Raw genomic sequence first — 8,267 nt, forward strand, 5'->3', positions numbered from 1 at the left:
AAACATACACGTTCATATAATGTCATAAATAACTCTTTTTATAAATATTTTTAAAAATTTATAAGAATGTACATAATACGCAAATAATATTTACTAATAAGTTTAAAACCCAAGAAGAATGTCAAATAATAATAGATATTAAAAACATACTATATACTTCTACACAGTCGCGTAAGGAAACGAAATGCAAACGATTTTTGGAAAAAAGAACAGAAACATTAAATAAGAATACTCAAAATAATAATAATAAATGTTTCAAACCAGCTGCTTCGGTTTCGGGATATAACCATTCTTCCATTTAGAAGTGGGCTATTTCTGAAGCATTCCAACAGGTTGAAAATTGTTTAGAATTGTCACATAGCTTTCATTTCTTTGATTACCATACTGTATCAATTTATAAGCGAACGTAGTACAGTTTAGTTATGTTGCCATTCTTAATCTTACTTTCTGCGATGTTTACAAAAAATAATAAATGCGCTATATATTATAGTTCATTTATTTTTATTATGGCATTTTTTGAGCCCTTCTTTTGCAATAATAAAAAATAAAATTTCTATTATGCTTGGATTTATATTTGATTTTCTTATCTAATTTATTATTCACTTAAAAATAATAATTGGATCCAATTTTTTTAAATAATATCTTAGAAATCAAATTAATACCAACCAACGAAAACCATGTAATGAAGCCAATTACTTTAAAATTGATTTCTTGTTTCTATGGTTTGAAAATCAACTGGAAAAACTGATTTAAAAAAAAACATTCTTAACTTGCCATAACGAAAAATTAATGACAAGTAGATATAAACTACCTCTTCGATGAAGAAAAATTTTCAATTAATGAGAGGTTTTCTATCGATGTTCTTATATATCATAGAAATAAGAGCTCATCTCATTACTTTGACATGAATTTCATAAGAAAAAAAAATGAAACGTAATATTCTTTCTTATTCAAACATAAGTTTTCGAAGCTAACTGAACTTTAATAAAGCTCTATTTACAAGTATAAAATAGATATGAGATAAAGGCAAAACTGATCATTCAATTCCCTTTTAGTAAATGGATATCAATTATTAGGCGGAAAGGTTTAATGAAAACAAGTAATCTGAAGCAAGATATTAGTTCTGACTTTTCCAAGGAAAAATATTTTTTTTCCGGTCAAATTTAGTCTACTCCACATGGAGATGTCTTGTCTCACCAATGACCTTCTCAGAATCTATAAGTACAATAGTTTCGGATTTTCAGAGTTGTTGGAAAATAATGTGATATATTAGTTATATTATTTATATTATTATCTGGAAAATAATGATGACAAATTTTAAATACTTTTTTTATATATTATTTTTCTATATTATCTATATTTATATAAAGCTCAATGTGTGTGTGTGTGTGTGTGTGTTGGCGCTCTACAGGCCAGGCCATTTGACCTATAGCTACCAAATTTGGTGCAAGTATACCTTAGCGGTCGGGAATGTGCACCTGTGGTCCTTTTTTTTGAATTTTTAATTAAAATTTTAATTATTAATTAAAAACTAACTTTCCCGCCAAAAAAATCTTCCATTTTCCCTACCGCCAAATGAGTAAGGCTTCAGATTTTTTTTTGGTTTTTTTTTTTTCCCCAACAGTAATGAGGCTAGGGTTAACATTTTTCGGCCGATTATTTCAAACGATTCTGTTTATTTTCTTAATGTTTTATGCATTTAAAATTAAACAGTGCTAATGAATCGATCTTTCAGATTCATTCTGAAGTACTTTTGAATTAAAATAACACAGAATAAAGGAAATTAAAAATGTCTAATTTGCATAGCATTACCCCAACTGGCGTAGAAAAATTCACTCATTTGCGTTACCATTACCCCAACTGGTGTAGAAAAATTCACTCATTTGCGTTACCATAACTGGCGTTGAAAATTCAAGCATGCGCATTGTGTTCTGATTGTTGACAATATTATCAACGGATGATTCTTGATTTAAATTATTTTTAGGTTAGTTGCATGCTTTTGTAAGTAAATTGTATTTATGTTAGTTATATATTTTTTGTATATACTTATAGTTTTAAATACATCGTTTTTTAAGTAGTTTTTTAACCTGTTTTCGATTGATTATTTTAAACGATTCTACTTATTTTCTTAGTGTTTTATGCATTTAAAATTAAACATTGTTAATTAATCGATCTGCTCATGATGAATCTGAGAAGATTTTGTTGACAAATTCTTGAGATATTACATAAATTAATAGAAAGATATTCTTTATTGCCCACAAGTTTTAAATGCTCAGTTACTCTGTTTTCAGTAATCATATTATTAAAAAAAATGCTTTGTTTCAGTAAAAAATATTATTATATCAATTGCAAATTAATCATTTCCACTTTAATTTAAAGCATAAATTCTACGGGAGCTAACTGAAAATTAGAGAGATACATATTACGTTATGACTGAAGGCCTTTATAATATTATGTGTGAATTATATGACTATCAAAATTTGAAGTTTTAAAATATTTTGATGAAGAATCTATTAAAATAGGAATTGCGTAAAATATTTAATTATTAAAATTTAAACGAAAATTAAGATTGGCGAACCAGCTGGTCGCCAAAGTGTAGAGTTTTTTAGAATTTAAAGAGATATTAGAAAGGCGTCACTATTCAGAAATTCCCAAAATATTGCTCCTGTATCTCTCAAAAATTTCGAATTTTGCCGGGAAGCTCTAGTTATATACTCAGGTCTGCCATGGGGGGGGGGGATGCAGCGGATGATATGCACCGACGCCCCAAGATTGACAGGGTTGCAAAGTGGTCAAGAAGTAAAATAATATTCTGAACAATAATAGCGGAATGGAAAGAAGAGAGGAGAAATTTAACTGGTTTGGAAATATATGGTTTACAGACGACATAATGCAACTGTACAACATATTTTAAATCTAAGGTAAGTAGATTTGCGATTATTTACCTCACCTACTAAGTTAGAAAGTAGTATTTTGAAAATTCATGCTACAAATATTTAATATTGTTAGATGCAATCGTGTCCATGAAAAGGAAGTATCCCCATGAGTGAAAAAAAAAATCAGCAGAAAAAAAAAATACCTCTTGGCAAGCTAGAATGCAAAAGTAGATTTTCTTTATCTAAGTTAATATTTCATGAATCTAATTTCAGGCAAAATTAGGGGCCTAAAAATCATTTTTTAACCCCTGATTTCTAAGATACTGCAATTATTGAAAAACTTCAAATATAAAAGTCGTTCGTCTTAATGAGGCGCTAATTTGGTTAACTGGATTTATTTTTTTATCTTCAATATTGAGAAAGTTATAGAAATGAAAATTTCAATTCCCCACCATTTCCATCCCCTTTGAGCTAGATCGCTCATCTATGGACATATGTGAGGTTTTTGCATTTCTAGCAACACATTCCAAGCCGGTTAAAATCCAAACAAAATTATTGTAGTTATTTTGTTTACAAGATAGCATAGTGAAAGTGTTATACGTATAAATATATACATACTTATGTATATATTTATACGTATAATAACTAACTTTATTCATATATAAACTTTTGAACGGAGGGTGGTTCTTCTTCTAGGGACCATGATCGGTGAAGATCTGCAGACATTTTCCAGAAGTCGCTTCATGAGAATTACTGCAATGGGTAGTCTTCCTATAGAAATCTACCTAAAAAGAAGAACAGCTAAATTTCACTTGGCCACAAGTAGACCTGTTTTCTTGTCTACGACGTAATTCTGGCAATGAAATTGCTTCGACTTCAGAAATTACAATTCAATCTTCAACTAGAGAAGAAAGTTCCGCACAAACTGCACTATCTGGCAATGGAAATTTACAACATCTTGTTGAAGAATCATATGTTTATACAAATGTGATCGAATCAGAATATAACGACAAAAATGATAGGAACAAATATGATCAAATGAATATAAGAGATGTAGGTTTATGACCAAGTATTATAACTGATAAGTTTAGAATGTATTAAATCCAGATCTGTACAACACAAAGGAGGTTTTGCGAAGAACGCTGAAGGTAGATCATTTTCCACTATGTACTACTATCAGAAAAATGTCAAATGATGAAACCCAGTTGGCAAGTGATTCATGCCTGGCTTGTCAAGTCAGCTTTTGACTAAAAATCACAATTATTTTTAGTTTTCTTTGAAATACCAATTATTTACGTTTCCAAATCTGTGTTTGTTTTGTTTCTACGATTATTATATCAGAGGATATAGATGATTCTTTAAATCCACATTAACGAAAACGAAACCGGAAGTAGCACGGAAATAACCGGAAGTCACTTTTTTGCGCTTTAATGTCATTAATATTCACTGATTAAAATTCACTAAAAGTTCTGCTGTGAAATTTGAATGTATAGGGCATGTTCAAAAACGAATGGTTACTTGCTTACAATTGAGAGCTTTAAAAAAATCATTAAAGGTCTCGGGTGTAAAGGAAAGCTTACAGACAATGTCATAAATAAATTACAAAACTATTATGACATTGCAATAACATCCAATGTTGGTAATTTATTGCAGATTCAAAGTGCAACACTTGCTGCATTTGTTCATGTTTGTTTAATAAGAAGCCAATGTATGGAAACGCCCAAAAGGAAAGGATTCTTGGTGCATACACCAACGTACACTTTCAGAAGGCAGAAATATAAACACTGAAGTATAAGACTTCCAAAATATATTATGAATATTATTAAGCCTATTTATATTAAATTATGTGACCAAAATCTTCTGAAAAAAATGCCTTCATGGGAAAATACAAAATGCTAATGAAAGTTTGAACAATCTATTATGGAAAATTATTCCCTAAAATACGTTTGTAGAGTTGAAAACTTTGCGTTTAAGGACTAATATATCTGTACTGTTATTCAATGATGGGTTTTTTTCCGGCATAATAGAAATTTTTAATGAATTGAGTATTATTCCAAGTCATTACATGCTAACACAATACAGTAGCTTCGACAATGAGCGAATTGTTTCTGTAAAAAGACATTCTTTGCCTGTTACAAATTGTCCAGAAAAATAAAATGGGCTATTTGCAAAGAAAAAAAAATTAATAAAACAGAGAAAAAGGAAGGCATTTGCTACAAAAGTGGTGAATTTTAAGTGTTTAAAATGAAATATTATTTTAGATATATACTTATAAAAACTTTAAATGCATTTTTTAAAGAATGTGTTTTTTGTCAAAATTTTACTACGCAAAACATAGTTTCACAAAAACTTATGGATATATTTTCTTGAAATTTTGTATATATATTACTATAAGTGTTATGAAGGCAATGTACTAAGGATTTAAGTCTAATGTTAATAGATTTTAATTTTTAGCACTTTATTGCCAGTAGTACCTATAATTTTTACAGTATTTTTAGCATAAAAATGCTCGAAGACCCATAATTTTTTTTCATTTGTATATTTTTCTTAGAGTTTAGTTCATTACCATTATAAGAGCAATAACTATGTTGTGTAGAAAAATAATTTAAATTGGAGAATTGAAAAGTGTAGAGTGTTTTGCGTTTTTCTCTAATTTCATCAAATTTTACCTATAATACCTCCATTTAATTAATAAAATTATTTTTAAATTTTTCTAATTAATGTTATTTATTGTTTTGAGTCATAATCGTCAATAAAATCTACTAAAATTGATAACCAAAGGATTTTTTTAAAAAACAGCCTTCCAAACCAGGCCGAAACGCAAAACTCGGTATTTTGTTTTTGTTGTATACGATTTTCCAAAAGAAGAGGATATGCTGCCAAATGTAATTCAAGATCATGAGCATTCTATTTCATGAATCATCAAGATAATGTATTGCTTAGAAAGAATTATTAAAACGACTAAATTTATATCGATTGTTGATCAAACAAATCAAGTTACTGTAAATAAAGAAATGGAACGATTTAAATTACTATTTCAAAGAATTTTTTATGTGATTCTATTTTTAGTGTATAATAATCTTCCGCTTCGAGAGATTCATAAAATAATAAGAACCCCTAAAAAAAGTAATTTTTTAAGTTTAATCGAATTATTAAGTAAATTTGACTCTTTTCTAATAAACCATATAAAAAGAATAAAAATTAAAAAAAAAATTGTTCATCATTTAACACATAGATTACAAAAACAAATTATTGCTGCATATTAAAATGAAGTCTTTAACAAAATTAAAAGCGATATAAAAACAGCCACGTTCTATAGTATCCGTATGGATTGTACTCCTGATATTTTCCATAAGGAATAATTTCGGTCATTATTAGGTATGCAAATTTTGAAGGAAAAGTTTAACTATAAATGAGTCATTTATAAGGTTTATTGAAAGTAATTGACGCGACTCGAGAAGAATTAGTAAAAATTCTTGAAAAGATTGTGAGCTTGATTTAGATTTTATGAATAGGTATACGATTAGAGAATAGGTATTCGACAAGGGCAGCAACAAGAAAGGGAATTATAAAGGTATACAAACTAACTCTAACCCTCATCTAATTTATGTGCCTTGCTTATCACATTCTTTTAATTTATTAATTTGTGATGCCGCTTCCAGTAGTATATATTGAAGCATTTTTTTTCCCTTGGATATTGCAATGTTTATATTGATTGTTTTCTGCATCTACAAAAAGATGGGAAATTCTGCAAAAACATTTACTCTTAAACCCTTATTCGACACTTCGTTGGGAAGCCAAAATAGATTCGGTTAAAGCACAGTTTGAAAAAACTTATTTTGTCCTAGAAGAATTTATTGGTGCAAATAGCGATAACACAGCGGTACCCGAAGCTAAAATTCTGTTCAATATAAGAAATGTCCTTTATTTTACGTTAATAGTATATATTGCAATATTTTCCAAAATTAACACTATCCAATAACCTATTTCGAGCATAAACAATTGTTCTTGATTGGTTTAATTTAATTTCGTCAATAAAATTAAAACTGAAATCCAAAATTTAAAAATAAACATTAACTTAGAAAAACATGAAGTAGGAAAATTTTCAAAAATTTTCTTTAAAAAGTTTTATAACGAAGACGTAGAAGAAAATTTAATATAGAAAATTTGTTTGCTACGGGATTTGATTTCGAATAAAAGGGATGTAAATAAAGCACAAGACATACTACAATATGCACCAAATAATAATTATAATGAATTTTTTCTAAATGCATTAATTGTGTTAAAAATTTTCTTTTCATTGCCAGATACTACCAAGTGTAAGTACTAAGAGCGTTTTCAGCAAATTAAAATTAATAAAGAATTGTCTTCGGTCAAGCATGTATGCAGGATGTTTAAACGCATTTGCTATATTAAACATCGAAAAAGAAATTGAAAAAATATTGTAATATTTCTGAGGTAATGATAACAAAAACAAAATCACGCATCAAATAAAAATGCAATAGTAACATAAATAATTTGTATTTTTTTTTTTTTTACTTTACAAAAAATTTAGGGTTTCAAATGGTTTTTTTGCACCCATGCCCCTTTATAGAGTAAGCCGGCTCTGTAAAAAATATAAGTATTTATATAAAGTTAATATAAAAAAAGCTATTAAAAATTGATTAAATAAAAAAAAAATGCAGAACTAATTTGACCAGTTTATTAAAAGAGAAGTTCAATGTGTATTGCATGTAATGTTGCCGTAAAAATAACTCCGTCTGCCACTTAACGTGAGAACATGTTTGAACTAAAACAATGAAAATATGAAAAAAAGAAGAAAAATTAAAACCACTTTTTTTTAACCCCATTAACGTGGGAAAATGCGTTTAGTATTTTTTAAAAAGTTAAATCCTCTTAAAATCAGATGGTTTTGTAAATATATTGCATTCATTTTCACTGAAAATATTAAACAATGCAGCGCAATAATTCTTGAGGCAAGAAAAAACAACAACAACAACAAAAGCAGAGATTATGATTTCTATCAAATGCACCCTCTCATTTTTTAAGATAAAATTATACTAATATCATTGATTTATTAATTTAGAAATCTAATTAATAACAACTTTCTATACTAGATGGCGCCACATATCACTTAGATCCTTTTCGGTTACTTTAAAGTTCAAACTCTCATATTGATTGATCGTATACATTGAATCTCTCACGTAGCAACGCTATTGCCATAATTTAGTTAATTTCAAAATTTTCTCAAGAAGCATAACATTTCAATTTCCCAAAATTTAGTGAGAGTTTATTAAAAATGTTAACTGTAATATTTTTATTTTTCAAAATATTTTGATATCCAAAGAAAATTGAATTTTTTGATATTATTAGAATTAATGTATATATATA

The sequence above is a fragment of the Argiope bruennichi genome, chromosome 5, assembly GCF_947563725.1.
Source record: "Argiope bruennichi chromosome 5, qqArgBrue1.1, whole genome shotgun sequence".
NCBI classification, from domain to species: Eukaryota; Metazoa; Arthropoda; class Arachnida; order Araneae; family Araneidae; genus Argiope; species Argiope bruennichi.